Source organism: Aedes albopictus, chromosome 3 (genome assembly GCF_035046485.1).
Source record: "Aedes albopictus strain Foshan chromosome 3, AalbF5, whole genome shotgun sequence".
Lineage (NCBI taxonomy): Eukaryota > Metazoa > Arthropoda > Insecta > Diptera > Culicidae > Aedes > Aedes albopictus.
Window position 1 is genome coordinate 82,800,450 of NC_085138.1, and position 15,384 is coordinate 82,815,833.

A 15,384-nucleotide genomic window follows, 5' to 3' on the forward strand; every position below is an offset into this window, starting at 1 on the left:
GGGTGGAATGTAGGAGGGGATGGTGACGAGTTAGACAACCGTTCACCCCACATCTATTGGTGATACGACACGATCGTCTGGCATGGTTGTACAAGCAAGTTCGGCATAATCCGAGACTTTGAACCCTTTTCCAACGTTCGTCGATTGCTAGTGCCTTGAATGTCGTACAATCCCTTACACAATGTCCGATCTTCTTGCAAATCGCACACTCGAAGTTGTTGCTGGAATCTATGGGCCGGTTTCTGTAACTTTTCGCTAACGTGTTACTGTTTCCCCCGGTATCGGAATGAAGAAGAGTTCGGTCGGGTGCCCTTCCTTTTTCACGCTTTGCAAACCTTTCGCTCTCACTTCCTCCGTACGATGATACGCTGCACGCATCAGCGACGACTTCCTCCATATACTCGCCGAACGTTTGGAGATTCACCAGCGGTCGATTCCTCCGGTACGTCGCCCATCGCATTTTATACTCCGCCGGCAGCTTCTCAACCAGATCCTTCAGTAAGGTCGGGTTGCCGAGGTGATCCAAAAGGTTCGCAGCTGTGATATGATCACACAAGGTTTGAATTTTCGTTCCGAACTCGATGATGGTGTCCAGCTTGTCCGCTTTGGGACTTGGTGTGCTCCTGACCCTCTCGATCAGCGACTCAATCAGCAGCTCGGACCGCCCATAGCGCATACGAAGCGACTCAATGACGTGGGGTACAGATGCGGGGAGAATCAGGCTGCTTCTTGTAGCCTCCCAGGCTGCACCCTTCAGGCAGCGCTGCAAGCGAATCATATTCTCGCCGTCACTATAGCCGCACGCTTCGGTCGTATACGTGTATTGGCTGATGAATACAGGCCAATCCGCCGGGTTTCCGGAGAAGCTTGGTAGATCTCGAGGTAGAATTTGACGAGCGGCAAGCTGTTGAGGCGTGGGACCGACCGCTACGGGGAAGATGGCGGGCTCCGGCCGCATCTGAAGTACGGCTGGATGGTCAACACTCCCAATAGGTGCCCCTTGATGTACCGTGTCATTTGGGCTTCTTGGCCGCTGGATTCCAGTGGCAAATGGCGCGTTGCCAATGGCCGAATCGTTGCTCCTTCGAAAGATGCCTTGGTGTAACCCAAATTCGTCATCTGCAGTCGGTCTTATGTTGTTCTGGACACCTTCTCCCAATCCGTCGGTTGCTGAATGCGACATCAGCTTGTGTAGTTTCTCAGGGCCATCCTGCTTTTCCCCAATCAGCTTCGGAGTTGAGGATGTGGGACGATCATGTGCATTCTCGGAGGGCTTCATTTTCGGGTATGCTCCTTTGCTGCCACCAATTTCCGGCACCGATGGCTGCTGCCGGTTTTTCTCCTTCTCTGCTAGGTACAGTGTCTTGTACTGCTCCAGCATTCGTCGTAGATACTCTACGTCTTCGGGTGTCGATGGTTTTCCTTTTCTTGGGTGATCGCTTTCTTTGGATCTCTCGATGTCCACTGGCTTCGCTGCAGCTGGAAGTGCGGGGTTGAACTTTACTTGATCCTTCTCGGGATCCAATTTCTCCATTACCCCACCGACCGCGCCTTCTAGCTCTCCGTCGTCATCGCCGGCAACTCGATTGCCGTCACCAATCGGAACGTTAAGTTTTTCCACCCAATCACGTACCTGTTTGTCAGACTTTCCTTTGCTGATCCGGCTCCGCACGCTCACCGAATCATCCGCTATGGAAGCCTCCAGGGCCTCGTACTTCTTCCTGGTGAACTCCGCTTCGACCTCGAGTGCTGCCTTCTTTTTTTGGATGGCTTGCTCCTCGTCGAGCCGCTGTAACTGTATCTGCAGCCTGGCTCTACGGCTAGCAGTGGTAGAGGCTGATCCCAGGATTTCTGCGTGGCTGGTGGTTTCATCAATGTCGCCCGCTCGGCTCATGATGAAATTCTTGTAGGAATTGTTGCGGAATAATGAATAGAACGCTGAATCTTGTTAGCATCAGCTACAAGCTAGAATATGAAAATTTATTCGTGAGTGGGATCATACAATATAGACTAAGCGTTCACTTACAATTTCAGTGGATAGATATAATTCAAAGATTATTCCCAACAATAATTTTCGCTTCAGCGAATTCTACTAGCTGTAAATGAAGAACTAAATAACTAAGTGCAATAGGGAATATATGACTAATTTGCTCACTTCTCGAACTGAATAGTGAAACTATAAACCCTGGAACTCAGGTTAGATCACATAGGGTTTGGTGTGAACAACTCCTAAGACCTAAAATACAACGTAACCGTGTGTAAATTCACAAAATAAATGCACATTCCATTGTTCTAAGCGCACCTGTCACTACTCGTTTGAAGAATCGATAATTCTACACTATACAGATTGCATTTAATCAAATTAGGAAGAATTTTGCCCTGCACCAAAAACCACATCGTCATCTCATTAATACACGTTTGGCAATGTCTACTCTTGACGTTTCTCGCATCGTTCTTCTGTTTTGCCGCGGATCCGCTCACTCCGTTTTCGCTGTGGCGGGGTTGCCAGTTTCGCAACAGAACTTAAGCTTATTCTAATTTTATCTAGTAAAATATTTCCAAATTCCAAAGCTTGCTCGAAATGATCTTGGAAATTTATTTAAGCAAAACTGATGCTTTGGATATTCTATTCCTTTATCACATTGAAAGTTGGCTTGAAATCTACTTCGTCACATGCGCTTATTCCCGTCATATCAGGCGGAAATTAACCAATAATTACATATATTGCCAATGGCTCACAAGAGGGAAGACTATCAATAACAGATCCCTATAGCACTGGCAATTGAAAAAATACGCAAAATTTCCCGTCTTCATTTCACTTACGAGCTGACATTTTTTTTCTCATTATGCGTACGATGAAGGCAACCGTACCAAAGCAGCAGCTAGCCGAATTGTTTTTCATCACCGTTCAATTTTCACTTCGCCAGATTCACTTGATGAATCTATTTTAAATTCACACCCCACAAAAGCTCTGTGGCGCTTCAGAGTTGGGTTTCCCTGCTGCAGCTTCTGCTGTTATTGATCAAATCTATTGCTTATTCCCGTCGGTAAAATGTTTGTTTACAATTGCCTTCGTCTAGGGAGGATGCAAGCAAATGTTTGCGTGGATTTTCTGCATACGAAACATTGTATTTCACAACCACCGAGAAAGATTTCTTCGTTGCTCTGTGATGTATTATGATCTGGTAGGCAAATATATTAATTGCAAAATTTAGATCGTTATTCGGAGGCTTTCTGCTCAAAAGTACTTTGAACACAAGATTGATTTGGATTTCGAAGATTTTGACCGACTACCATAGCGTCACGTAGAAGGCGTGCCGGGAATTGAATCCGGGTTGTGCCCAAATTGACGTAGACTAGACGGAAACAGAATTCGAAGGACATTAGATAATTGTCTTATTATTCAAGGGAAATTGTAGATCTTTAACATTTTTTTTAATGATATGAAGCTAATTTTTAAGTTAGTTATTGATACTAAATTGAACAAGAGGCATAAGGCGAGGTGCAAGAATAAAATTGATCATTTTTATCGGTGCTTAGATAAATGGAAATTAGATAGAAACTCTATTGATTTGAGATACTATACAATCCTATTTCAAGGATTAAAACTAAAACTTTCTTTATGGTTTGCCCTAAGCAGTGTTGAAAATTTCATTTCGTCATATCAAAATTCAACCACCCACAGATCATCTTAAAAGCTGAACCAGAGAATATGGTATATGAAAAACTTGTGCGGCTAGACCAGTTCTGCAAGAAAGTCACGGAAAACCACTATTTTTCGAATATTTAAGGTAAACGTCACGGACTAGCTTTGAAAAATGTCAAATGATATTGACCGTGAATATCTTTGGCATTTTTCGAAGGTAGTCCGTGGCATTTACCTTAAATATTCGAAAAATAGTGGTTTTTTCGTGACTTTCTTGCAGAACTGGTCTAGCCGCACAAGTTTTTCATATACCATATTCTCAGATTCAGCTTCCAAAATGAGCTGTAGGTGATTGAGTTTAGATATGACGAAATGAATTTTTCAGCACTGGCCCTAAGTGAGACGAAGTCATTCTGGTTCGCATTTGTTCACACCAGTTTTGTTAATGACATATTCAACTGAAATCATAAGCTCAACAATAAAACCCAGTGTAAGTACTTCTGAAAATCAGACTGATAACGTTTAACAACCAGTAGCAGTAGATGACCACCAATCGAACACCGAAACGTGCCAGCAGGATGCAAGTGCTTCTGCTACCAACAAGAGAGTCGTCATCATCTCATCGTCTTCGTTATATTGCAATCGCGTTTCGCACAGTTGACTTCACTTCAACTTACACTTCAGTCGCCTGTTTCTCCGACCAATTGTAGCCCAGGTAAAAGTGGTTTGCGTGAAACTGAAACATTGCATCGCTGCTCTGCTGCAGAGCAGCGCAATTGCTTGCGCACCAATTAAAATTAGTAGCCTCTCGATCCGGAAAGTGAGAAGACGCGTTCACCGCCCGAAAACGAAAGCGAGATTTCAAGGTTTATTTGTGCGTGCGTGCTGCATACTGGAACTGACGATGTGGGGGAATTACTGGATTTCTGATTAAAGGTTTGTTTGGTTTGCAGGCATCAATTACTTCTCTTCAACGACGACGACAACGTGTTTAGAACTCTTGTGTATGTGTGAAATAAGAATCAAAGCGATTGTGTGATTTGCGAGTTTCGAAGAAGTGCTGTGGATCCCGAAAAAAAAAATCTCAAATCTTGACACAGATTTCAAGTGCAAGCATAGCTACAGATTTCAACAGCCAGCCAGCCAGCCAGCGTGGAGCAAGTGAGTTTCGCTTCTTTCAAGTGTGCGGAGCAGCAGCAAAAGTGAACAACCATCGTCATCACCGTCGCCACCCGCCGACTTGGTGGAGCAAATGAGAAGTCGCAAAATTTTAGCGCCCCAGCAGTGCCAGCGAAGAAGTGTGCCTACGAGCAGCAGTGAATAGAAGGGGGTGGACTGCGCTTAAACGACGACAGCTTCAGTTCCACTCGTCGTTCTCGTTCTTGGGACTCAGACGTCCTTGTCCACCGCCAAGGCGTTGGGGTGGGTGCGAAGAAGTGACGACGAGGACGTCGACTTTAAGAAGGAGCTGTTTAGCCTCGAAGAAAAGTGTTGAAGAAGAAACAAGTGAAGTGAGGAGATTCGTTGGCGCGTCGTTGGTGGTGGTGGCAGAACCGATAGTGGCTGTCACTCAATGATTGCGCTGAAGAGGTTCTTCACGCTGATGTCTAGTCTCTCGGGAGGGAGTGTTGAACGGATGAAGGAGATTTCCTGAAAGGGGAGGGGCGGATACGAGCAGCACGAAGGAGCAGCACTAGGAGACACACGCATAATGTATGCATAAGTCAGCAGGTAAGGGATATCCATGGAATGGGACAAATGAAAGGGGAATTCCTTTCGAGACGGCAATGCCATAAATCGTTGTTTAGTGCATAGAATGAGAATGAATGACATACTCACAAAAGGGGTGGATCTTGTTTGTTTCACTGAGTTGAAATGTGATAGGAATGGGATTGATAATCAGTTAACAACTACTGGCAGAGATTTGCTTGTTTTTTTTTGGCTGCTTACTTTGTTGTAGTTAACCGGGAATAGATTTGGAAGCGAGTACAGGTATACCTCGATTCGTGCACCCTCGATTTCATGTACATTATTTAGTGGCATTTTTTCTTTAGAATATCCAATAAGTTTGAAACTTGGAATTCCTGGATGAATCTCTGAAAGAAACGCTTGAGCAATTCCTGAAGAAACTACTGGAACAACTTTTGAAAGAATCCATGGAACAACTTTTGAAGAAATCCAAAACATTTTGAAGATTTTTCCGGAAGTATCATTGAAGAAATTTCAAAAGGAATTCAAAAAATCTAAAGAAAAATCTAAGTGAATGAAACAATTGAAACAATTTCTGAAAAAATGGACATTTTCTGAAGAAATTCCAGGAAGAATACCTGGAAACGCCTGGAGGAATGCCTAGCAAAATCTCTTTAGATATTTCTGGAGAAAAATCCTGGAGAAAACCCCTAATAACAATCCTTAACTATTTTTTAAATGAATTCCTGGAGGAATCCCTACAGAAATTCCTAGATTTACGCTTGGAGGAAATCCTGGAGGAGATTTTGAGAAAATACATGGACGAATACCTGGCGGAATTTCTGATGAAATCTCTGTGTGAATGAATTTCTGCAGGAATCTCTGTCTTCCAGCTTTTCCGTAAGAATCCTTATAAGAATCTCTGAAAGACACTGTAGAAAAAAATCCGAAGAAATCCTTGGAGGATTTTCTAAAACTTTCTTAAGAAATCCTTAGAGAAATTTCTGGAAGAGAAATATCTTAGAGGAATATCTAAAGCAATGTGAAGGAATCTTGGGAATTTACCTAATTATCTCTTGTAGAATTTCTAAAGGAGAAAATTCTTTTCAAAAAGCTTCTGAATTTCTTATTCTTAATGTATACGTGAATCATTTTCAAAAAAAAAAAAAACTGTGGGTGATTTTTGAGAGAGTTCATTTAAGGTTTTCTAGATGAATACTTTGGGAAATGTCTGATACCTCTATGAAAAAAAAATCTGAAGAAATTCGTTGAATAATTTCTGGGACAATCTTTGCAATAATTTTTGAAAGTAATTCTTGTAGTATTTTCTAATGGTATTCATGCACCATTCTTGGAAGCTATCCGTGCCAGACTTTCGTAAGTAGTTTTTTGAGAAAAAATCTGGTGGACATTCTAAAATTAAAAGGAATCCCTAGAAGATTTTGTAAGAGAATTTCTGACTGAACTTCTATGGGATTTTCTGGATGATTTTCCTACGAAGAGTTTCCAAAGGAGTCCTTGAAAGAATTTCTTTGAAAATCACTGGCCATTTTTTCAGGAACTAGTGAAAGATTTTTAAAATGAATCCTAGGATGGGTTTCAGCAATGGTCCATGGAAGAATTATCGAAGAATCTGTGGAAAGTTTATGAAAGAGTTTTCAAAGTAATCCTTGGAGAAATTTGAAAAGAAGTCGGTGAAAATCTGGAGATATTTCTGAAGGAATTATTAGTCGAATTTATAGTTAAAGCCACGGGAGATTTTCTGAAAGAATCTCTCGAAAGGAAGGAACCCCTTGGGAAGTTTCTATAGGAATCCCAGTAGAAAATTCACTAGTGGATCTCACTTTTTTTAAGAGTTTCTGGAGGAATTTCTAAAGAAATCCCAGGAAGATTTTCCGACAAAAAAGGTGAAACTTCTGGAAGAATCCCTAGTGGCTTTCTTAGAGAAATTGGAGGTTGCTGAGGAATTTCTGGTGAAAGTCTCGGAAGATTTTCCAAAGTTACCCCACTACAAATTTTCAATGAAGCTTTTGAAACGTTTTCTGACAAACTGGAGTAGTTTCTAAAAGTTGTATTAGAAGAATCTCTTTAGAAATTTCTGAATAAATGTCTAAGGAATTTATTTACTAATTTTCTAAAGAAAACCTGGAAGAATTTCTGCACAAATTCAAGTTTTTTTTTGAAAAAATGGTGAAATTTCAGAATTAAATCGTGCAAGATGCTTTGAAAGAATTATTTGTGTAATTTTTATAATATGAGGAACTTATAAACAAATCCTTGAAGAAAATTTCCGGAAGAATCCATGGAAGATTTTTTGAAAGAATTTGAGAGGGAAGTTTTGCTCGAATACTCGGACAAATCCCGAAAAAGTTTTTTTCGAATGATTTTTTAGAAAAGTTACTTAAAAAAATTTTGTTTGATTTTCTAAAGAAAACTGCAATACATTCTCCAATTGAATGCCTGCAGATATTTCTGAATAAATATTTTGAGCAATTTCTGAACTAATTCCTGGCCGACTTTCTCAAAAAATCTCTTTATGATTTTTCGAAAAATTATTATGGAATTGGTGAAGCATCTTGCAAGGTTTCGTAAAAGAATTCCTTGTGACACTTCTGGAGGAACACACATTTGGGAAGTTTTCTTCGGAGACCGTCGTAATAAAATTTGAAAATTCTGGGTTCACTTTAGAGAATCAGTAGACAAATTTCTGAGAAAAACATTTTTTAAAGATTCTTTGAAAAAATACTTGAAAGAACTGGAGAACCTTTCGTAGGTATTTATAAAGTTTTCTTTAAAACTCTTGAAAAAAGAAACAAACAAAGCAATTGTGTAGCTTCTGCAGAAACAACTTAATAAAATCTTTGAAAAAGGCCTATATAGTTGAAGCTGTAAATGTGTGGAAATTCAGCGAGAACATGCTGGGAGTGACGGGTTCGATTCCCACTCGGTCCAGGAACTTTCCCTAAAGGAAATTTCCCGGATTTCCTTGGACATAGCGTATCTTTGTGTCTGCCACACTATACACACCTACAAAAGGGACGAATTACCTTCGAGTTAAAGTCCCTCGACAACAACAAAAGAAAAAAGAGACACCTACAAAATGGGCCATTGGCAGAGGAAGCTCTCAGTTAAAAACTGTGAAAGCACTCAAAGAACACTAAGCTGAGCTAAGAGTCTCCAGTGGAATCTCAGGAGGAATTTCTGAAAAAAACCATGAACTCGTTCCAAGATGATTTTTTTTTTGAGAAATTTCTCGAAGATCCTGAAGAAGACCCAAAATCTTTGGGGAATCTCCGGAGGAATCCTCGAGAAGTTTTCACTCAGACAGAAATACTTACTTAAGGATTCCTTGAGAATTCTTTGGAGAAATTAAAGGTTGGAAACCTTGAGTAATCAGCTCTGATTTTACCATGGCAGCCCTTGCAAGACCCCGAGTATCACGATTGAGGAGTGCTTATTTTACAAAATAGGGGACACTTTTAAAAAATTACTGCACAACATTTTTTTTGATAAATCCTCCCCTGGTTTCTCTGACATTTTCTGCAAAAAAAAGTTACTTTGAGAGTTCCGTTGGGGATTTTTGTAAACTTTTTAAAAAGATCCATCTGAAACTTCTTCAAGTGCTTCTTTGAGAAAAATCTTTCAGAAATCTTTTGGTAGTATCTTCAAAATTTCCCCCGGAACTTTAAGTTCGATCGGTGTTTTTGGTAGTTCCTCAAAATGTTTATACAAGATTTTTTCCAGAAGCTCCTCCGAAAGTTTATCCAGGAATTGATTCGGAAACTCCTCCTGAAGTTGATTCGAAAATAGCTCCATCATTTTTTTTCTTCGTGGATACCTCCAATAACTCCTTCAGGAGATCCAACGGACATTCTTCATGGAGTTCGTGCGGCAGTTCATCCAAAAGTTTCTTCTTGAATTTCTCCAGTTGAGAAAATTTGTAAATAAAAGCCGGAAAAAATGTACCCGAACTCTTGGAAAATTTTCAAAAAAATATTTTTGGAAAGGTAATTTCATAAGCTTTGATCGCTGAAATTTTTGGAATGCACATTTTTTTCGTTCCTGAGTTATGTCCAATTTTGTAAAAAAAATACCGTATAATATAGGTTTAGATGGTCATTTTTTAAAAAAATAGTCAGGAAAGAAAAAAAGTGCATTCCAAAAAGCAATCAAAGCTTATGAAAATATTTTTTTGAAAATTTTCCACGAATTCGGGCATGGTTTTTCCGGTTTTTCTTTGAATTTCCTTAACGGTGGAAAACTTATTCCACTTCATATTTTTCTTGGATTCCTGAAAAAAATGCTTCCATTTTCATTAAAAAACTTATGGTACATTTGGACATTTTGCAACAATATTGGCCATAACTCGAAAACGAAGAAAAAGTGCATTTCAAAAATTTCAGCAATTAAAGCTAATAAAATAACCTTCTCAAAAATATTTTTTTTGAAAATATTCCACGAGTTCGGGCATTGTTTTTCCGGCTTTTTTTTACGAATTTTCTCAACTGTGGAAAGTTTTGTGGAAAACTTTGTCTAGTTCATATTTTTCTGGATTTCTGAGAAAATTTGCTTTCATTTCCTAAAAAAACTTTGTTTCTATAATGCTTCGTACTTGAGTTAAGACTTTCGAAGCAAGTAGTGCCAGGGGAAAACAAAACAAAATCCACCTGAGTTTTCCGGGAAAATACACGACCCTGATTTTTTTTTTAATTTTTTTTATTCATTTATCCATTAGCCCTGCCTGTGGATACAGTTTCATGAAAATCTGAGACCCTTCGGCACAATTTGTACGATAATAAAAAAACATGCCCATTGCTGAATTTGGAGGAACCCTCTTCCGGGAGGAATTGTTGATTGAAATTTTTTTTGAAGCAGCAAAAGCAATTTCTAAAACATGTTTTTGATAAAAACTCTGGATAAATATCCGAAGAATCTCTGGAACGGAAATATCTGGAAAGGAACTTCTGAAGATATTTTTAAGTGGTCTTCTGTAGAGGTTTTCGAACACAACCGGGAATATTCGCGAAAACTACCGGCGGAATTCTTTACTCCTGCAGGAACTCTTATAGAAGCTTCTGAAGTAATTCCCGAAGGTCGTAGAAACTTTTGGAAACACTTGTGTAGCTTTTCGAATGATTTCCTGAAGAACTTATTGAAAGAATACCTGAAAAAAAAGAAAGATCCTCGACAAGAATTTGTTTTGTAACTCACAGAAGAACTTCTAATTGAAAAGATTTGTTTCCTCTCCCGGAAATTATTTTAGGAATTCTTTCGATAATGCATTTGGTAATTCATTTGACAATTATTCTGGGAATTTCCTCGCAAATTTCTTTGGAAATATTTTCGGTAATTCATTATGCATTTTTTTTCCAATTGCCGTCGTTATTTTTTTATTTTTTCTATATCAACACTTTATTTAAAAACTCCTTCGGCAATTACATTATGAATTCCTTTCGGCAATTACATTATGAATCCTTTAGACAACTCTGATGTCATTTGCTTCAAAAATTTCTTTGAGAATTTTATTTGCAATTGCTTTTGAAATTTATCTGATTGATTTGCAGACCTTTTCGGATGTTACTTTGGGAACTTCTTCAGTAGTTCTTGGAAATAATGGAAATTTCTTCGGCAAATTTCTTGAAGGTTTTTTTTTTGGGAATTTCTTCTAAAAAATTGGGCTATCCTTTCAGAATAGTTTTGGGCATTCATTTAGAATATGCTTTGAAGTTTCTTCGCTAAGTTCTTTTAGAATTCTAATTCTAAAATTTCTTCAGAAATACATAAATACAATTTACACCGGCTTCAGTCTGAGGCTGCACAGACTGAACATACAGGGCATACTCAAAATATTGCATCTTGCATTGCTTTATAGATTACCGTGCAAATGTTCAATCGTCTAAAATATTTGTTCACACGTCAAACACCAAGGAAAGTAGCAAGTAAACAAACCGATTATTCCATGCACCACCCAAGCACCACCCAAAAAGTGTAACCGACGCTTTAACTTTCTAGCAGCGAAACGAACCAATGCACACTGGGCCAGGAACAGAGATTAGCAAGACAAAACCTCTAGCACATTGGGGTTACGTCCTATCAAGTTGGTGTCTTCGGCAAAGTTGTTGGGTTTTATCTGCGCCTCAAATTGCGCTTGGAATTTAGTTCGTAAAACCGCCGCATAGGTGGCGCTGCGGTACTAACTTTTTTATTTCACATCCTAGAGCTTGGCGTCTTCGGCAAAGTTGTAGAACAGGCAAAAATATGAATAGTTGTCGAAGACACTAAAACTGTAGCTCTTAAAATAACAAAGTTACATTGAATTTTATAAACGAACGACTTAAATTTTCGGTTTTATGTCATTATCTTGTTTCTCAGCTTACATGTTGCCATGGCAACAGAAAACAACAATCGCAGTAGTCGAACAAGATCGTACATTTGAAATTATATTTCACTCTTGCAACAATCATGCGTTTTGAGGAATAATACATACATTTGTCTAGGTATTACTAGTAGAAATTCCTGTTTTAGTGTATATGAGTGATATAGCGTAATCTGCACCTTCCTGATTTTGCCTAAATGAAACGCATGTAGGTTAGTAAATTCGCTTCTTGAATCTTTTTAAACATTCGGGACCGCAGCAAGACGCTGCCACTCACTTCACGCCCACCGCAAATTCCAGATTGTCGTGCATCCAAATAAGTTTATTTTCAGTATTAGACAAGTCTAAAGAGGAGCCTAATTTGAGCCCAAACAAATAAAAAAAAATAAACTTGGTCGGATATAAGTTAGCTGAGATATTGTGGTTGGCGTAAAATGGATGACAGCGTCTTTTGAGTCCCAACTTTACCTTTGTTTTATCCGTTTTCACGTCAAATCTGAAACAATATCGTCTGCAACAGAAAATCTGAAAGATTTGTCAGATAAAAGTTTTCGAATTATTCATTTCACAGTTTTAGTGCGATTACAAAATAGCAGAATGGCTAGAGGTAGATTTTTTTATTTCACTAATAGAGTATTCGTACCCTTTTCATCCTACGAAGAACACGGGATTGAAGCGCTGTTTGTTTTGTTTCTTATTTTTGTACTTTTTTTAGAAGTGAGCACAAAAAAAAAACAAAAAGAACGGAATCAAACGGTGCCATAATCGCTTGTTTACAAATTTGGGAGCGTGAGATTACTTATGACACTTACACCCTAATTATTATATCAAGCGTAATGAGTTGACGAGCATCTTTTAAAATATTTCACCATCGGGGCGATTGATTTTAATTTTCATATACTGCCCATGATCGCATATGAATAGGAAACCCACCCAGCATATATGGAACTGATACGCGATCATAGGCAATTTAAGATTCCACCTACTTCATCGACAGTTTTATTTTCTAGAAAAATCCCGCAATATTCCGCATGCTAATGCTGCTTTACTTCAATCGAACTTAATATAATAAATATATAAGTGAATTAATATACCTTTTGTCCGCTATCTTCACAACCCACAAAGGCCGTGAATGGATAATTTGTTAACTTTTATCTGATAAATTCTTCAGTTTTGCTGTTGATATTGTTTCTGATTTGATCTTAAAATGCATGAAACAAAAGTATAAAAGATACTAGAAGTGAATTCACCTACGAAAAATGCGTTTGATTTGGGCAAAATCAGGAAAGTGCACATCGACAGCTAGCGATATAACATTCATATACACTAATACAGGAATTTCTACTAGTAATACAAATGTATATATTATTCCTCAAAACGCATGATTGTTGCAAGAGTGAAATACAATTTCAAATGTACGATCCTGTTCGACTACTGCGATTGTTGTTTTCTGTTGCCATGGAAACATGTAGGCTGAAAACAAGATAATGACATAAAACCGAAAATTTAAGTCGTTCGTTTATAAAATTCAATGTAACTTTGTTATTTTAAGAGCTACCGTTTTGGTATCTTCGACAACTATTCATATTTTTGCCTGTTCTACAACTTTGCCGAAGACGCCAAAGCTCTAGGATGTGAAATAAAAAAGTTAGCACCACAGCGCCACCTATGCGGCGGTTTCACGAACTGAATTCCAAGCGCAATTTGAGGCGCAGATAAAACCCAACAACTTTGCCGAAGACACCAACTTGATAGCACGTAACCCCAATGTGCTAGAGGTTTTGTCTTGCTAATCTCTGTTTCTGGCCCAGTGTGCAATGTATGCTTAAACTGGTGGGAACATATTGTGGTGTGACAAAAAATTTCTGCAGGGGGTCGAATACGGTGCAAAAAAAGGAATAACTGGGATAGGTAAAATTTTCACTTTTCAAAAAATGTTCAACTCGCTGTAACTTTTCGAAAAGGGCATCAATTTTTTCACTGTGAGTTTATCAACTTGTTGTGGTCAAAATTTGGAAAAGATCGGGCCATTCTACATGAAGTTATAAAGATTCTAGAAAAAGGTATAATTACCCCATAGCCAACTTTGAGCTGTAATATCTCCGGATTCAATGAACCGAATGCAATGCAATTTTGATCATTTATGACTTATATAATGAGATTTAAAAAACTTTTGAGTAAACTTAAAATTATTTACTCGAAAGAAAATTATTACGAATAGAATATTTTTCTAATATAACAACAATTTATCCAAAACTTCATCATCGTTTCAAAATGCGAGATAGTAATTATAGATCATTTAAATTCCCTCTAAACGAATTGAATATATTTATGTTTCGAAGGAAAGCAACCAAATAGCTGGCATTAAATTAAAAATGTAATGGGATGCATTTGAAAAATAGATAAATTTACTGAAAAAACATGGAGTTAACGAAAACGCCATATTTTTTTCTAATTCATAATTTCAAATTATATCAACTGCTTTTCAAATTGCATTATATAAGTCATAAATGATAAAAATTTCATTTCATTTGGTTCATTGAAACCGGAGATATAACAGCTCAAAGTTGGCTATCGGATAATTATACCTTTTTCTAGAATCTATAACTTCGGTTAGAATGGCCCGATCTTTTCCAAATTTTGACCACTGATACACAACTAGTTGATGAACTTACAGTAAAAATTTGAGAATATTTGATGCCTTTTTCGAAAAGTTACAGCGAGTTGAACATTTTTTGAAATGTGAAAATTTTACCTGCTCCAGTTATTTTGAGTATCTCCTGTATTACTTACACTAGACAACGGATAACATACAGAACACGCAGTGGCCCAGTGATGATTTTTTCGTTTGACGAAAAGTTTCCACCGACTGAAGCGGGAATCGAACTCACACTCCGAGGCGTACGATACGCCTAGACGACTGCCGCCGCTAAGCACACGGTCACGAAGCTCACCATGGTGAATACTTGGTTGAATTTATCGATTTCTTTGAAAAGCTCTCATAATTTCTTCACCAGAAAAGGGCATATGAAATTTTAAAAAAAATATTTTTTTCTTTAAAAAAAATAAACTCGAAAACGGTTTTTTTGGATTGAAATGATGTCCTCGAAGATGTTTGAGAATATTTGAAGAACTTTTAGAAGAAAAAAATCACTTGGAGTGATATGGGGCTACTCATAAACTACGTAGACCAAAATTTGGTCATCTTAGAACCCACTTCCCCCCCCCCCTCCCTCCTCTCGTAGACTTTTGTTCACACAAAAATTTGAAAATTTATTTGGAGCTTGGACTTTAGTCATGGATCATGGACTAAACCACCAGAAATGACAGACACCTTCTAGAATCTTGTATGAAATTTAAAAAAAAATAGCTTACATATTCCGGAATATTGTATCTTTTGTTAACTGCCAAAAGATCTTGAATCGATTAACAAATGGATAAGAAAATCAGCGAGATACACTTTGTCTAATATCTCTTAATCAGTCGAATAAATTAGCTCCGAAGTACTTGGTATTCATGGTTATGGTGTAAAAAGGATAAAAATGATATATCTACTATGTAAATCAGTTTTGGCATTAGCTAGTTATTTTGGTTCTTGTATTTTTTCCACAATATATAAATTCAAATATTTTAAATGAAATATTGTTAGTTTTCATAGAATTCCTGTTTATGT